The sequence below is a fragment of the Notolepis coatsorum genome (assembly GCF_963971535.1).
Source record: "Notolepis coatsorum genome assembly, chromosome: 2".
NCBI lineage: Eukaryota > Metazoa > Chordata > Actinopteri > Aulopiformes > Paralepididae > Notolepis > Notolepis coatsorum.
Genome location: NC_140166.1, coordinates 121,169,547 through 121,188,434, shown reverse-complemented (window position 1 = coordinate 121,188,434; position 18,888 = coordinate 121,169,547). Strand labels below are relative to the sequence as shown.

The 18,888-nt window shown below is 47.7% G+C and overlaps 1 protein-coding gene across 1 annotated transcript in view; it reads right to left on the bottom strand.

Annotated features, from left to right (window-relative positions):
• LOC311224381 (uncharacterized protein F13E9.13, mitochondrial) overlaps positions 1-18,888 on the bottom strand; it is a gene marked incomplete at both ends in the record, with an annotated part of 53,869 nt that overhangs the window by 955 nt on the left and 34,026 nt on the right. The gene's annotated exons all lie outside the window — the stretch shown is intronic.

The following is an 18,888-nucleotide window of genomic DNA, read 5'->3' as shown; positions in this document are numbered from 1 at the left end:
GGACACAGTACAGACGACATGGTTCCTACACAGAACAAACCACAAGCAGGACACAGTACAGACGACATGGTTCCTACACAGAACAAACCACAAGCAGGACACAGTACAGACGACATGGTTCCTACACAGAACAAACCACAAGCAGGACACAGTACAGACGACATGGTTCCTACACAGAACAAACCACAAGCAGGACACAGTACAGACGACATGGTTCCTACACAGAAACCACAAGCAGGACACAGTACAGACGACATGGTTCCTACACAGAACAAACCACAAGCAGGACACAGTACAGACGACATCAGTAATGTTGGAACATACAGAGTCTTAAATTAAACAAACTACACCTGTTATTATTGACTGTCTCCCTTTGCTGGCTTTGTTGTATACAACTGTAAGTCACTTTCTTTAAAAGCGTCAGCTGAATGAATAAATGTAAATGTAAATATTGCCACTGGGAGGTCACACAAACACAATGGGCCCAGTAAAGCACCACAATGCCCAGTCAGGAGTCCCATCACTGTAAACAACCGTGTGTGACACTGAGGTGTGAACACAACCACATCCAACTCAACATCAGCAAGACCAAGAAGCTGGTGGTGGACTACCGGCGAATCTGAGGGGAGGATGTGGAGATGGTGGACACCTACAAGTTGATTGATTGATTGAAAATTGTATTAACAGATTGCAGAATGGGTACAATACAGTACGGCTCAATACACACAATTGTTAAGTGGATGCAGACCAGAGAAACACTTTCGTCTTGTTTACATCAGGGTCCCCCATTTTCAATTCATAATGAATTGTAAGTAAGGGTGCAATTAGCACCGTGCAATCCATTCTTTGTGGATCCCGCCCTGAGTCTCCACCGGCAGTGGCTCCCTCTCTATTTCAGTGGTCTGTAGGCTGATGTTGTTATTCACAGCCTCAAACCTTGCATAGAAGGTATTTAACTCATTTGGAAACAAATCTTAATATGAATACATCCCTGGGCCCTCATTTATCAATAATGCGTAGAAAGTGTTCTATTTTCATTCCTAAGTACGGAATTTAGAATGTCGCTACGCACAGAAAAATTGGGATTTATCAACCGTGTGTGCACAGGTCGTATGCACACTCCGTGTTGATAAATGCCAATGTTCTTACCGTCTATGCTTGTGCATGATTGTAAGCGTTTGCATACTGAACCGCCCCTAATTAACCATATATGGTCATGAAACACCCCCATGGAATGTAGAATAATGGACTAAGCGGACTTGAAACTTCACTGAGAGTGAGTCCTCCGTGATCAATCTCGCTCTCAGTGAAGTTTCAACGGAGGTCATCTATTCTAACCAACAAATTGAAGCTAGAAAGCATTTCGTTGTGACCAATCTTATTTGGAAACATGACACACAAAATAATAGTATTTCACTTTTAAACAATATTTAATCGTGTTTGGAGGTAGGTGTTCTGCGTCTGCCCCCCCCTGTGCCAAACAAGCAGGCCAACTGTGCTCTAAAGGGCTCTTGTTCGCGCGTGAGCCCGTTATTTAATTGCACTCCTGTTGGGTCGTTCGTTCACTTCGTTGGGTTGGTCAGAGTCATTAACTATGGCTTCAGTGGATAACCCGGATCACCTGCATTTAAGCGATATTTTAATTACAGATACCCCAGTAATAACATTACAATTTAATTACAATGCGTGCCTTCCTCCCGGTCACCAGCAACGACATGTATCAGCCAAATGCGCATCGCAACATTGACTGAGTGGAATGCCTTTATATTCACATAACTGAATTTGTGATGGAGCTTTGACAGCTACATGGGTGGTACAGTAACAGTCTATTGCTCAATCTATCTCCAATATATCACGATGGACTGTGCCGGTGGCCAAAGACAAGAGGGTGGAGAGGACTTGAATGTGCATGGGGATGGCAATCAAGGAGAATGTGTCTCGGGTAGCGGACTCTAGTTAATATTATGTTCTCTCGGCAAATAGACTGCCCTATCTCTGAAAACAGCTCCCCGCGGAGCGCAGTCAGCACACCCCGTAGTATTCCGATAACGCTATATAGAGATAATTCGGAAAGAAATACCTATTCCAAATGCTATTTATAGGGTTTGACAATAATTACACTACTGTCGCTATTTTACAATTAACTATAATGAATTACGGGTCATACAGAACACGTCAGTGTTGAAACTAATGCATGAAAGTCCGTCTCATGTTGCAGTATTCATATTCTACCGCTTGGTGACATTTACGCACGGTCTGAGCTGTGCGTAGATATACGCACAATATCAAGCACACGTACATTTTTATAAATCCCACACTTTGCATAGAAATGATCGTACGCACGGTTTACGCACATATCTGTCCGTACGCAGTATTGATAAATGAGGGCCCTGGTCTCCTGGACAGTAAGTTCATTAAAGAGGACAGTAAGACTTTATCCATAAACAATACTTCATCTGTCTCTGTGTCCAGGGAAACAACTTAAAGGAACATGCCAACATCATGGTAAATGTACTTACCATCTTCTCCAGTCAGACAAGAAGATAGATACCAATTTCCTCTCTGTGCGTTCAGTGGAAAGCTATCCGGCTGAAAGTTAGCCTAGCTTAGCACTAATGAATGGAAGCGGATACAGAGCAGCTAGCCTAACTGTTGGTCAAAAACACCTCTCCCTGAGTTTTAAGCTAGGCTAGCTTGCAGCCGGATAGCTTTCTACTGAACGCACAAAGAGGCGTGTTCCTTTAACACTGCAGAACTAACGGTTTACACCGATATGTATAAATATACATTCTTATTCGGAGATGAGTTCTATAATTAGCAATACATTCAAATAGATGCATGAAAGGAGACGGCAGCGGTGAAACAGGCTGCTGCTGTCAGTCACATTTAATTCATCCGTTATAATGTTTAACTTATTTTAGGACTCCTAAATTATATTAATAAAATTATTTGATTATAAGATTTGACTTCAGGCAGCTTCACCACAGGATCCACTCATGGCTCTGTCCTGGACGCGTGTATGCTTTCTACAACGCAGTTGGGTTTCCGGGTTCCTCTGATTGGCCACTAAGCCCACGTGACCTACGCTATTACGCCCCCCTTATCGCCGCCAGTTATCGCTTACGCCCGTGCATGAGCCGCAAAAAGCCCCTCTGCCGAGTAGGGTATATCTGCAGAGCCCAGCCAGCAACACTAAGCTCCAGTTAACCTAATTTATACCGTAACGAATCATTCAAAAAATATACTGTTAACTGGAATATGTTGTTTCTTTACACATATGTTGGATTATGTAATTGGTTTGTCATGACAAACCAATAAAAAATCGCTACTTTACATCAGGGTGAATGCTGTTGCGTGCCACTACCCACTTCAATGACAGAGCTCTCATATTTGCGAATGCATAAACTATATCTTAAATGATGGCTATGTGTCTAATATGGCCGTCGCTTATCAATGACTTGTTTTGTTTACATCAGGGTGAACGCTGTTGTAGAAAGCATACACGCGTACTGTACGCGTGTAGCACGCTGTGCATTTTTTTCTGGAAATGTTGACTGCAAACAAGTCATTGATAAGCGACGGCCATATTAGACACATAGCCATAATTTAAGATATCGTTTATGCATTCGCAAATATGAGAGCTCTGTCATTGAAGTGGGTGGTGGCACGCAACAGCGTTCACCCTGATGTAAACAAAACAAGTCATTGATAAGCGACGGCCATATTAGACACATAGCCATAATTTAAGATATAGTTTATGCATTCGCAAATATGAGAGCTCTGTCATTGAAGTGGGTGGTGGCACGCAACAGCGTTCACCCTGATGTAAAGTAGCGATTTTTTATTGGTTTGTCATGACAAACCAATTACATAATCCAACATATGTGTAAAGAAACAACATATTCCAGTTAACGGTATAATTTTTTAATGATTCGTTACGGTATAAATTAGGTTAACTGGAGCTTAGTATTGCTGGCTGGCTGAGGGGCTTTTTGCGGCTCATGCACGGGCGTAAGCGATAACTGGCGGCGATAAGGGGGGCGTAATAGCTTAAGGTCACGTGGGCTTAGTGGCCAATCAGAGGAACCCGGAAACCCAACTGCGTTGTAGAAAGCATACACGCGTCCAGGACACTATAGAGGTTAACCTGGGGCCAGTCGTGACTCTGTCCTGGACACTATAGAGGTTAACCTGGGGCCAGTTGTGACTCTGTCCTGGACACTATAGAGGTTAACCTGGGGCCAGTCGTGGCTCTGTCCTAGACACTATAGAGGTTAACCTGGGGCCAGTCGTGACTCTGTCCTGGACACTATAGAGGTTAACCTGGGGCCAGTCGTGACTCTGTCCTAGACACTATAGAGGTTAACCTGGGGCCAGTCGTGACTCTGTCCTGGACACTATAGAGGTTAACCTGGGGCCAGTCGTGACTCTGTCCTGGACACTATAGAGGTTAACCTGGGGCCAGTCGTGACTCTGTCCTGGACACTATAGAGGTTAACCTGGGGCCAGTCGTGACTCTGTCCTGGACACTATAGAGGTTAACCTGGGGCCAGTCGTGACTCTGTCCTGGACACTATAGAGGTTAACCTGGGGCCAGTCGTGACTCTGTCCTGGACACTATAGAGGTTAACCTGGGGCCAGTCGTGACTCTGTCCTGGACACTATAGAGGTTAACCTGGGGCCAGTCGTGACTCTGTCCTGGACACTATAGAGGTTAACCTGGGGCCAGTCGTGACTCTGTCCTGGACACTATAGAGGTTAACCTGGGGCCAGTCGTGACTCTGTCCTGGACACTATAGAGGTTAACCTGGGGCCAGTCGTGACTCTGTCCTGGACACTATAGAGGTTAACCTGGGGCCAGTCGTGACTCTGTCCTGGACACTATAGAGGTTAACCTGGGGCCAGTCGTGGCTCTGTCCTGGACACTATAGAGGTTAACCTGGGGCCAGTCGTGACTCTGTCCTGGACACTATAGAGGTTAACCTGGGGCCAGTCGTGACTCTGTCCTGGACACTATAGAGGTTAACCTGGGGCCAGTCGTGACTCTGTCCTGGACACTATAGAGGTTAACCTGGGGCCAGTCGTGACTCTGTCCTGGACACTATAGAGGTTAACCTGGGGCCAGTCGTGACTCTGTCCTGGACACTATAGAGGTTAACCTGGGGCCAGTCGTGACTCTGTCCTGGACACTATAGAGGTTAACCTGGGGCCAGTCGTGACTCTGTCCTGGACACTATAGAGGTTAACCTGGGGCCAGTCGTGACTCTGTCCTGGACACTATAGAGGTTAACCTGGGGCCAGTCGTGACTCTGTCCTGGACACTATAGAGGTTAACCTGGGGCCAGTCGTGACTCTGTCCTGGACACTATAGAGGTTAACCTGGGGCCAGTCGTGACTCTGTCCTGGACACTATAGAGGTTAACCTGGGGCCAGTCGTGACTCTGTCCTGGACACTATAGAGGTTAACCTGGGGCCAGTCGTGGCTCTGTCCTGGACACTATATAGGTTAACCTGGGGCCAGTCGTGACTCTGTCCTGGACACTATAGAGGTTAACCTGGGGCCAGTCGTGACTCTGTCCTGGACACTATAGAGGTTAACCTGGGGCCAGTCGTGACTCTGTCCTGGACACTATAGAGGTTAACCTGGGGCCAGTCGTGACTCTGTCCTGGACACTATAGAGGTTAACCTGGGGCCAGTCGTGACTCTGTCCTGGACACTATAGAGGTTAACCTGGGGCCAGTCGTGACTCTGTCCTGGACACTATAGAGGTTAACCTGGGGCCAGTCGTGACTCTGTCCTGGACACTATAGAGGTTAACCTGGGGCCAGTCGTGACTCTGTCCTGGACACTATAGAGGTTAACCTGGGGCCAGTCGTGACTCTGTCCTGGACACTATAGAGGTTAACCTGGGGCCAGTCGTGACTCTGTCCTGGACACTATAGAGGTTAACCTGGGGCCAGTCGTGACTCTGTCCAGGACACTATAGAGGTTAACCTGGGGCCAGTCGTGACTCTGTCCTGGACACTATAGAGGTTAACCTGGGGCCAGTCGTGACTCTGTCCTGGACACTATAGAGGTTAACCTGGGGCCAGTCGTGACTCTGTCCTGGACACTATAGAGGTTAACCTGGGGCCAGTCGTGACTCTGTCCTGGACACTATAGAGGTTAACCTGGGGCCAGTCGTGACTCTGTCCTGGACACTATAGAGGTTAACCTGGGGCCAGTCGTGACTCTGTCCTGGACACTATAGAGGTTAACCTGGGGCCAGTCGTGACTCTGTCCTGGACACTAAAGAGGTTAACCTGGGGCCAGTCGTGGCTCTGTCCTGGACACTATAGAGGTTAACCTGGGGCCAGTCGTGGCTCTGTCCTGGACACTATAGAGGTTAACCTGGGGCCAGTCGTGACTCTGTCCTGGACACTATAGAGGCTAACCTGGGGCCAGTCGTGACTCTGTCCTGGACACTATAGAGGTTAACCTGGGGCCAGTCGTGACTCTGTCCTGGACACTATAGAGGTTAACCTGGGGCCAGTCGTGACTCTGTCCTGGACACTATAGAGGTTAACCTGGGGCCAGTCGTGACTCTGTCCTGGACACTATAGAGGTTAACCTGGGGCCAGTCGTGGCTCTGTCCTGGACACTATAGAGGTTAACCTGGGGCCAGTCGTGACTCTGTCCTAGACACTATAGAGGTTAACCTGGGGCCAGTCGTGGCTCTGTCCTGGACACTATAGAGGTTAACCTGGGGCCAGTCGTGACTCTGTCCAGGACACTATAGAGGTTAACCTGGGGCCAGTCGTGGCTCTGTCCTGGACACTATAGAGGTTAACCTGGGGCCAGTCGTGACTCTGTCCTGGACACTATAGAGGTTAACCTGGGGCCAGTCGTGGCTCTGTCCTAGACACTATAGAGGTTAACCTGGGGCCAGTCGTGACTCTGTCCTGGACACTATAGAGGTTAACCTGGGGCCAGTCGTGACTCTGTCCTGGACACTATAGAGGTTAACCTGGGGCCAGTCGTGACTCTGTCCTGGACACTATAGAGGTTAACCTGGGGCCAGTCGTGACTCTGTCCTGGACACTATAGAGGTTAACCTGGGGCCAGTCGTGACTCTGTCCTGGACACTATAGAGGTTAACCTGGGGCCAGTCGTGACTCTGTCCTGGACACTATAGAGGTTAACCTGGGGCCAGTCGTGACTCTGTCCTGGACACTATAGAGGTTAACCTGGGGCCACTCGTGACTCTGTCCTGGACACTATAGAGGTTAACCTGGGGCCAGTCGTGACTCTGTCCTGGACACTATAGAGGTTAACCTGGGGCCAGTCGTGACTCTGTCCTGGACACTATAGAGGTTAACCTGGGGCCAGTCGTGACTCTGTCCTGGACACTATAGAGGTTAACCTGGGGCCAGTCGTGACTCTGTCCTGGACACTATAGAGGTTAACCTGGGGCCAGTCGTGGCTCTGTCCTGGACACTATAGAGGTTAACCTGGGGCCAGTCGTGACTCTGTCCTGGACACTATAGAGGTTAACCTGGGGCCAGTCGTGACTCTGTCCTGGACACTATAGAGGTTAACCTGGGGCCAGTCGTGACTCTGTCCTGGACACTATAGAGGTTAACCTGGGGCCAGTCGTGACTCTGTCCTGGACACTATAGAGGTTAACCTGGGGCCAGTCGTGACTCTGTCCTGGACACTATAGAGGTTAACCTGGGGCCAGTCGTGACTCTGTCCTGGACACTATAGAGGTTAACCTGGGGCCAGTCGTGGCTCTGTCCTGGACACTATAGAGGTTAACCTGGGGCCAGTCGTGGCTCTGTCCTGGACACTATAGAGGTTAACCTGGGGCCAGTCGTGACTCTGTCCTGGACACTATAGAGGTTAACCTGGGGCCAGTCGTGACTCTGTCCTGGACACTATAGAGGTTAACCTGGGGCCAGTCGTGACTCTGTCCTGGACACTATAGAGGTTAACCTGGGGCCAGTCGTGACTCTGTCCTGGACACTATAGAGGTTAACCTGGGGCCAGTCGTGGACTCTGTCCTGGACACTATAGAGGTTAACCTGGGGCCAGTCGTGACTCTGTCCTGGACACTATAGAGGTTAACCTGGGGCCAGTCGTGACTCTGTCCTGGACACTATAGAGGTTAACCTGGGGCCAGTCGTGACTCTGTCCTGGACACTATAGAGGTTAACCTGGGGCCAGTCGTGACTCTGTCCTGGACACTATAGAGGTTAACCTGGGGCCAGTTGTGGCTCTGTCCTGGACACTATAGAGGTTAACCTGGGGCCAGTCGTGACTCTGTCCTGGACACTATAGAGGTTAACCTGGGGCCAGTCGTGGCTCTGTCCTGGACACTATAGAGGTTAACCTGGGGCCAGTCGTGACTCTGTCCTGGACACTATAGAGGTTAACCTGGGGCCAGTCGTGACTCTGTCCTGGACACTATAGAGGTTAACCTGGGGCCAGTCGTGACTCTGTCCTGGACACTATAGAGGTTAACCTGGGGCCAGTCGTGACTCTGTCCTGGACACTATAGAGGTTAACCTGGGGCCAGTCGTGACTCTGTCCTGGACACTATAGAGGTTAACCTGGGGCCAGTCGTGACTCTGTCCTGGACACTATAGAGGTTAACCTGGGGCCAGTCGTGACTCTGTCCTGGACACTATAGAGGTTAACCTGGGGCCAGTCGTGACTCTGTCCTGGACACTATAGAGGTTAACCTGGGGCCAGTCGTGACTCTGTCCTGGACACTATAGAGGTTAACCTGGGGCCAGTCGTGACTCTGTCCTGGACACTATAGAGGTTAACCTGGGGCCAGTCGTGACTCTGTCCTGGACACTATAGAGGTTAACCTGGGGCCAGTCGTGACTCTGTCCTGGACACTATAGAGGTTAACCTGGGGCCAGTCGTGGCTCTGTCCTGGACACTATAGAGGTTAACCTGGGGCCAGTCGTGGCTCTGTCCTGGACACTATAGAGGTTAACCTGGGGCCAGTCGTGACTCTGTCCTGGACACTATAGAGGTTAACCTGGGGCCAGTCGTGGCTCTGTCCTGGACACTATAGAGGTTAACCTGGGGCCAGTCGTGGCTCTGTCCTGGACACTATAGAGGTTAACCTGGGGCCAGTCGTGACTCTGTCCTGGACACTATAGAGGTTAACCTGGGGCCAGTCGTGACTCTGTCCTGGACACTATAGAGGTTAACCTGGGGCCAGTCGTGACTCTGTCCTGGACACTATAGAGGTTAACCTGGGGCCAGTCGTGACTCTGTCCTGGACACTATAGAGGTTAACCTGGGGCCAGTCGTGACTCTGTCCTGGACACTATAGAGGTTAACCTGGGGCCAGTCGTGACTCTGTCCTGGACACTATAGAGGTTAACCTGGGGCCAGTCGTGACTCTGTCCTGGACACTATAGAGGTTAACCTGGGGCCAGTCGTGACTCTGTCCTGGACACTATAGAGGTTAACCTGGGGCCAGTCGTGACTCTGTCCTGGACACTATAGAGGTTAACCTGGGGCCAGTCGTGACTCTGTCCTGGACACTATAGAGGTTAACCTGGGGCCAGTCGTGACTCTGTCCTGGACACTATAGAGGTTAACCTGGGGCCAGTCGTGACTCTGTCCTGGACACTATAGAGGTTAACCTGGGGCCAGTCGTGACTCTGTCCTGGACACTATAGAGGTTAACCTGGGGCCAGTCGTGACTCTGTCCTGGACACTATAGAGGTTAACCTGGGGCCAGTCGTGACTCTGTCCTGGACACTATAGAGGTTAACCTGGGGCCAGTCGTGACTCTGTCCTGGACACTATAGAAGTTAACCTGGGGCCAGTCGTGACTCTGTCCTGGACACTATAGAGGTTAACCTGGGGCCAGTCGTGACTCTGTCCTGGACACTATAGAGGTTAACCTGGGGCCAGTCGTGACTCTGTCCTGGACACTATAGAGGTTAACCTGGGGCCAGTCGTGACTCTGTCCTGGACACTATAGAGGTTAACCTGGGGCCAGTCGTGACTCTGTCCTGGACACTATAGAGGTTAACCTGGGGCCAGTCGTGACTCTGTCCTGGACACTATAGAGGTTAACCTGGGGCCAGTCGTGACTCTGTCCTGGACACTATAGAGGTTAACCTGGGGCCAGTCGTGACTCTGTCCTGGACACTATAGAGGTTAACCTGGGGCCAGTCGTGACTCTGTCCTGGACACTATAGAGGTTAACCTGGGGCCAGTCGTGACTCTGTCCTGGACACTATAGAGGTTAACCTGGGGCCAGTCGTGACTCTGTCCTGGACACTATAGAGGTTAACCTGGGGCCAGTCGTGACTCTGTCCTGGACACTATAGAGGTTAACCTGGGGCCAGTCGTGGCTCTGTCCTAGACACTATAGAGGTTAACCTGGGGCCAGTCGTGACTCTGTCCTGGACACTATAGAGGTTAACCTGGGGCCAGTCGTGACTCTGTCCTGGACACTATAGAGGTTAACCTGGGGCCAGTCGTGGCTCTGTCCTGGACACTATAGAGGTTAACCTGGGGCCAGTCGTGACTCTGTCCTGGACACTATAGAGGTTAACCTGGGGCCAGTCGTGACTCTGTCCTGGACACTATAGAGGTTAACCTGGGGCCAGTCGTGACTCTGTCCTGGGACACTATAGAGGTTAACCTGGGGCCAGTCGTGACTCTGTCCTGGACACTATAGAGGTTAACCTGGGGCCAGTCGTGACTCTGTCCTGGACACTATAGAGGTTAACCTGGGGCCAGTCGTGACTCTGTCCTGGACACTATATAGGTTAACCTGGGGCCAGTCGTGACTCTGTCCTGGACACTATAGAGGTTAACCTGGGGCCAGTCGTGACTCTGTCCTGGACACTATAGAGGTTAACCTGGGGCCAGTCGTGACTCTGTCCTGGACACTATAGAGGTTAACCTGGGGCCAGTCGTGACTCTGTCCTGGACACTATATAGGTTAACCTGGGGCCAGTCGTGGCTCTGTCCTGGACACTATAGAGGTTAACCTGGGGCCAGTCGTGGCTCTGTCCTGGACACTATAGAGGTTAACCTGGGGCCAGTCGTGGCTCTGTCCTGGACACTATAGAGGTTAACCTGGGGCCAGTCGTGACTCTGTCCTGGACACTATAGAGGTTAACCTGGGGCCAGTCGTGGCTCTGTCCTGGACACTATAGAGGTTAACCTGGGGCCAGTCGTGACTCTGTCCTGGACACTATAGAGGTTAACCTGGGGCCAGTCGTGACTCTGTCCTGGACACTATATAGGTTAACCTGGGGCCAGTCGTGACTCTGTCCTGGACACTATAGAGGTTAACCTGGGGCCAGTCGTGACTCTGTCCTGGACACTATAGAGGTTAACCTGGGGCCAGTCGTGACTCTGTCCTGGACACTATAGAGGTTAACCTGGGGCCAGTCGTGACTCTGTCCTGGACACTATATAGGTTAACCTGGGGCCAGTCGTGGCTCTGTCCTGGACACTATAGAGGTTAACCTGGGGCCAGTCGTGACTCTGTCCTGGACACTATAGAGGTTAACCTGGGGCCAGTCGTGACTCTGTCCTGGACACTATAGAGGTTAACCTGGGGCCAGTCGTGACTCTGTCCTGGACACTATAGAGGTTAACCTGGGGCCAGTCGTGACTCTGTCCTGGACACTATAGAGGTTAACCTGGGGCCAGTCGTGACTCTGTCCTGGACACTATAGAGGTTAACCTGGGGCCAGTCGTGGCTCTGTCCTGGACACTATAGAGGTTAACCTGGGGCCAGTCGTGGCTCTGTCCTGGACACTATAGAGGTTAACCTGGGGCCAGTCGTGACTCTGTCCTGGACACTATAGAGGTTAACCTGGGGCCAGTTGCATGAAGAGACATGAGACCGAAGGCCACCTTTTAGTCAGACTTGCTATATACATCTACATTTTCCAGTTGCGTTGTAAATTTCCTAAATCTCCTAGCTGCCAACTTAAGACTGACTTGGGTCATCAGATATGTCAAGGGATTGGGTCTCATGCCATCTGGAGCGATAGAGAGGGAGAGTGAGAAAGTGAGAGGGAGAGAGAGAGGGGGAGTGTGTTGTGTATGTGTCCTGTATGTTTGTTTATGAATGTAAGCAAATGTATATTTGACTGCACGTGTGTGTTTATTTGCACGAGACATGAGCAAGTCATGACCCCAGTTTAGCTGACAATGTTTACAATCTAAGTCCATTTTGAGACTGTGCTTTTAGAATAACAGAGTTGGTATTTATATCACTTCGGCTGGCTGGCAGGGGCAGTTCCAGGATGCAGCCGACTTCTCTCCAGTCAGGGTGGCCAGGAGGAATCTGTTGCCCAAGAAAGGTTGATCTTTACTGGGGATGGAGCCAGCCAACGCACAGGCTCCAAGGTCACTAACTAGTAACTAGGCCTGAACAATATATCTTATCAACATTGCCACCGCAATGCCATGTGAATCATGGTCGAAATAGGACCATCAATAATGTTTAAATTGGATCATCCGTAATGTGTCTAAATAGGACCATCCGTAATGTGTCTAAATAGGACCATCCGTAATGTGTCTAAATAGGACCATTCGTAATGTGAATCATGGTCTAAATAGGACCATCCGTAATGTGTCTAAATAGGACCATTCGTAATGTGAATCATGGTCTAAATAGGACCATCAGTAATGTGTCTAAATAGGACCATTCGTAATGTGTCTAAATAGGACCATTCGTAATGTGAATCATGGTCTAAATAGGACCATCCGTAATGTGTCTAAATAGGACCATTCGTAATGTGAATCATGGTCTAAATAGGACCATCAGTAATGTGTCTAAATAGGACCATTCGTAATGTGTCTAAATAGGACCATTCGTAATGTGAATCATGGTCTAAATAGGACCATCAGTAATGTGTCTAAATAGGACTAAGGCTGAGACCACTTATCGATTTATCGATAATTATCGATAACTGCGTGAAATCTATAGTGGATTTTTTTTGCATGTGTAAATCTTTTTAAATTATAATAAATTAAAAAAAAGTTTTAAATAATTTTTTGTTAAAATAAAACGAATTCTTTTTTATTATTTAATGTCAGTTCGTGTGTGTGTCACGTGCACTCACTGTAGTTTTTGCGATGCTGTAGTTGGCCCACGACAGCGAGTCGTGCTGAGCGCTATAAACAAATCATAATAATACAAAAATCTATATTTATCGATAATTTTGTCCCGATTTATCAATTCTTCCAAATGGCATATTGTCTCAGCCTTAAATAGGACCATCAGTAATGTGTCTAAATAGGACCATCCGTAATGTGTCTAAATAGGACCATCAATTATGTTCCTAAATAGGACCATCAATAATGTGAATCATGGTCTAAATAGGACCATCAGTAATGTGTCTAAATAGGACCATCAGTAATGTATCTAATTAGGACCGTCAGTAATGTATCTAAATAGGACCATTAGTAACGTGTATACATATAACATAGATCAGTAGTGTGTATAAATAGGACCATAGATCAGTAGTGTGTATAAATAGGACCATAGATCAGTAGTGTATAAATAGGACCATACTGTAGATCAGTAGTGTATAAATAGGACCATACTGTAGATCAGTAGTGTAGTGTGTATACATAGGACCAGGGCTTGACATTAACACCTGCCACCTGCCAAATGTGGGTAGAATTGGGCAGTGGCGTCGGTAAGATTTTTCCACGTCACGCCCCGACCTTTTTGCTGATGGAAGTGCAATGGGAAATCGTGCCCCCTACCGAGTTCTACCCACGGGAGAAATCTTGCGTCGATCCAAGCACAGGCGTGCACGTGGGAGCTTGCGCAAAATCACCCAAATCCTTCCACATCGCGCAAAACTTTTCCCCCGACATTTTCGCTGATGGAAGGGCATTGGGAAGTTGTAGAACTGACCGAGATCTACCCCTGTGAATATTTTTTTAAATCACAGTTGCCCCCCTTTGGTAATGTGTATACATAGACCATACATCAGTAGTGTGTATACATAGACCATACATAGGGGACCCTGATGTAAACAAGACAAAAGTATTTCTCTGGTCTGCATCCCCTTAACAATTGTATTGAGCTGTACTGTACTGTACCAGTGGAGGTTTCTCTATGACAACACGTGAAATACAAATTCACTCATAATTCATAATTATTATTAATTTACATATACCTATATATATATATATTTTTTTTTATTATTATTATTATTTTTTTATTATAAATGTTTTCCTCTGTAAAAAATGCCAGTGAATTTTTTTTTTTCAAAAATGGCCAAAATTGACAGCTCTGAGCAGGCCTGCACTGCAGTATTGCCTGCAGTAATTATTCGTGCAGAATACTTCACAGGTTGACCCATTGTTAAATAAATAATAAATAACAGCCAATCAAAATAGGCTATTAACTTCATCTAAGCACGGACTGTGCAGTTAAACTCTTGCCATTGAATGGAGGATTTAATGATTGACAGCCCTTGACATCCAATACACGGAGGTTGAATGATTGGCAGCCTTGCAAATCCAATCAGAGTCTGCCTGGTAAAATACATGCAGAACTGCAGCTGGGCTGGCGTCAGTGTTCTAGTCAAAGTTGTGTTCCATCATCTCATGTGTGCATTTTGCCTGAAGAAGAACATTAATTTGCCTAATATAATAATTCATATTTTAAGATCTTTATTCACTTGTTCACTTATTGTTGTGCACTGGATGATATATATATTTTTTTTATCTCAGTTGAAGACTAGTGTAGTTGTAGTTGACGTGAACGTGCCATCTTGGACAGTGAAGGCAAGCTAACTTGTAGCTAGTAGTTTACAGTACAGCTGTAACAACACACAGTAGGCTAAATTAAACTTTGCGCCAACATTAGGACCAAAGTATAAACCAGCAACTGAGCAACATGAAGAAGTGGACTTATGCACCTGGATCAGAAAAAAGTAAGTTGTAGTGTTTGTAAAACGAAAGCCTGATTAGCCTGGATGCTAACGTTAGCTAACTGTTTAGAGAACAATACATACTTGTAGTAGATGTTATGTACTAGAGGCCTGATCACTCCTGTGTCACGGGGCATGTAGGTGAGGGCTGCCAATTAGTTAATTAGTGCTGATTGGTTACCTGCTGGGAGGTTTAAAACCAGCCAGGGAAACACACATGCAGGGTCTGTGTTTAGAAGAGTGTGGGTTACCAAACAGATAGTCACGTTCTTCCAGTCCTTATCCTTTAGCTTACACTAGTAATTCCTTAATATAGTAACACTTTGAGTTAATACACAGGTTTTGGTGTCGGTTTTGCACATAGGTTGCGGGCCTTGAGCCAGGGTCGTAACAGTAGACTTGATTAAGGGATTGCAACGTTGTTAACTTGGCTATGTCACATTATAAACACAATGTAATGTATCACGTTGGCTGCTGGCTGCTAATGCAGCCTGCAGATAATATTTATGTGCATTGTGTTAGTGTAAATGAATTAATATTGCCGCTAGCTTGTGGCTATGCTAGCGTTCTTTGCTAATTGTTAGGGATTTCCTATCCCTCGTGAATTCTTAATTGATTTGCCAGTGGACCAGTCGGCCGAAAGACGAAGCGGAGACAGAGTATTTCTCAAACGGAGCTTTTATTCATTAGAGAAGAAGACAGTTACCCCGCGCGGGCACATCACCAGAAGAAGGAGGCAGAATGTCCATATTACATGTCATTTTATACACTCTTGAGAAAGGGGAGGGGGGTGTGTGTGTATGTCTCTGTGTGTGTATGTATGGGTGTTTGTGTGGTGTGTGCTTGTGTGTGTGTGTGTGTGTGTGTGCTTGGTCAGAAGAAGGGGGGCTAATTGGTTCCAGATGTACTCAGGGAGCCCCTATTCTCGAGAATAACATCTCCATAACTCAAAGGGGCATGACAGCTTGTGCGCGTGTGTACGTGAGTGTGTGTGCGTGTGCACGTGAGTGTGCGTGCGTGCTTGTGCGCCGGCCAGTCGTCAGACGCAAGCATCAATAGGAGATCTGCTTCTGGGTGCATGTGTGGGTCTTGTGTTGTGTGGGGAGAGGGGTCCTGTGTGTGTGGAAAAAGCCTACAGCCAGAGGTCATCAGGTCACGCCACATGCAGGGGGAGAGAGACACAGAGAGCAGGGTGCAGCCTAAGCACAGATATAGGATATTACCAGGCATCAATGAACTAAATCTATCAATTCCCCCTTTTTGACGTTAAATATATACGTCAAACACAACAGTTCATTGATCTGTATCCGTCGATTGTCACCTCATTACATGCATCACATCCAATACCAGACGGGATAATCAACATCAGGAGAGCAGAGAGAGAGATAGAGGGAGAGAGCGGGAGAGAGAGAGAGAAGAAAGAGAGAAACACAGAATTTGCAACCCAACAGAAGATAGCACGTAACCCCGTCGGACCCCCCTTACTCATTCACCTAACCCAGAGGAACCCCCCCTCTATTTACAGTGCACCCCTGGTCCCGTCTTCTAGGGGATGTGGGTCTCCTCCTGAGCTGGTTCCCGTTCCAGGGTGCGGTCCCCTAGGCAAACGTGCCTCCTCCGGTCCGCTGCCTTCCCAGTGTCTCAGACTGTCCCCTCCCCCTCTCGCCGGCCGGCCCCACCATCACTCCAACTCAGCTCAGTGTCACTCCTGCTGTCGCTTCCCCCGTTCTAGTCGTGGATGAACTGCGTGTCGTAGACCAGTGGTTCCCAAAGTCGGGGTCGCGACCCAAATGTGGGCCGCGAGCAGCCACGGGTGGGCCGCTAGATGATTTAAAAAAAAAAAAAAATTTTTTTTTTTTTTTTTTTTTTTTTTTAATTAATTTTTTTTGTCAGGCCACTGAACTTAGAAGCAGGCCAGGACAGTGTTTCTAGTTGTATTCTAAAATTCTATTCTATTGTATTCTAAAATGTGACTATATGGTTTTATATTAACTTAATAAATAAACAAAAACGAAAAATCTACTTCTACATTTCAAACTAAATAACAGATTATGCACATAAAACGCTGAAAACAACCGAAGCAACAATAGTATTTTAATGAGGCTATTATTATTATCATTATTATTTTGCAACAAGTTAGCCCTCTCATAAATAGCACATATAAATGAATAACTAACATGAACTAACTTAATAGGATTGAAGTGATATTTGGCTTAAAAAATCGGTCACCTGGCAAAAAAAAAAAAAAAAAAAAGCCAGACGATGTGCATTGGGCCGCGGCTCTCTGACGGCTTATTTTCTGGGCCCCGGCCTGAAAAGTTTGGGAACCCCTGTCGTAGACGACGATCAGCGGTGATTGATCTGCGGTCTCTGCGGTGCCTGGCTGCGGTGTTCCTCTCCGGCCTCTCGCACAGCTGCCATCTCCTCCGGTCTGCCTGGCCCGTCTGTCCTTCGTCTCCTCCTGCCTGTCATCCGGTCGTCTGGTGGTCTGGTCACGGACGTCTGAGGGGCTGCCGTTGGTAGCTCACCCCTGAGTCAGACGCACTGCAGACAGCTGGTAGTGAAAGTCTGGATCCTCTGCACGTCTCCTCCTCCTCCGCGTCTCCATTCCTCCGTCCTCGGGGCTGGCCCACATCAATTCTCACTGGAACCTCCATTTGTTAGGGATTTCCTATCCCTCGTGAATTCTTAATTGATTTGCCAGTGGACCAGTCGGCCGAAAGACGAAGCGGAGACAGAGTATTTCTCAAACGGAGCTTTTATTCATTAGAGAAGAAGACAGTTACCCCGCGCGGGCACATCACCAGAAGAAGGAGGCAGAATGTCCATATTACATGTCATTTTATACACTCTTGAGAAAGGGGAGGGGGGTGTGTGTGTATGTCTCTGTGTGTGTATGTATGGGTGTTTGTGTGGTGTGTGCTTGTGTGTGTGTGTGTGTGCTTGGTCAGAAGAAGGGGGGCTAATTGGTTCCAGATGTACTCAGGGAGCCCCTATTCTCGAGAATAACATCTCCATAACTCAAAGGGGCGTGACAGCTTGTGCGCGTGTGTACGTGAGTGTGTGTGCGTGTGCACGTGAGTGTGCATGCGTGCTTGTGCGCCGGCCAGTCGTCAGACACAAGCATCAATAGGAGATCTGCTTCTGGGTGCATGTGTGGGTCTTGTGTGGGGAGAGGGGTCCTGTGTGTGTGGGTGTGTGTGGAAAAAGCCTACAGCCAGAGGTCATCAGGTCACGCCACATGCAGGGGGAGAGAGACACAGAGAGCAGGGTGCAGCCTAAGCACAGATATAGGATATTACCAGGCATCAATGAACTAAATCTATCATAATGGCTAACGTTAGCTAGCCGAATTGTTTAGAGACTTAATTAAGGTATTGCAACGTTGTTAACTTGGCTTATAATGTCACATTATAAACACAATGTAATGTATCACGTTGGCTGCTGGCTGCTAATGCAGCCTGCAGATAATATTTATGTGCATTGTGTTAGTGTAAATGAATGAATGTTGCCGCTAGCTTGTGGCTATGCTAGCGTTCTTTGCTAATGGCTAACGTTAGCTAGTCGAATTGTTTAGAGACTTAATTAAGGGATTGCAACGTTGTTAACTTGGCTATGTCACATTATAAACACAATGTAATGTATCACGTTGGCTGCTGGCTGCTAATGCAGCCTGCAGATAATATTTATGTGCATTGTGTTAGTGTAAATGAATTAATGTTGCCGCTAGCTTGTGGCTATGCTCGCGTTCTTTGCTAATGGCTAACGTTAGCTAGCCGAATTGTTTAGAGACTTAATTAAGGGATTGCAACGTTGTTAACTTGGCTATGTCACATTATAAACACAATGTAATGTATCACGTTGGCTGCTGGCTGCTAATGCAGCCTGCAGATAATATTTATGTGCATTGTGTTAGTGTAAATGAATGAATGTTGCCGCCAGCTTGTGGCTATG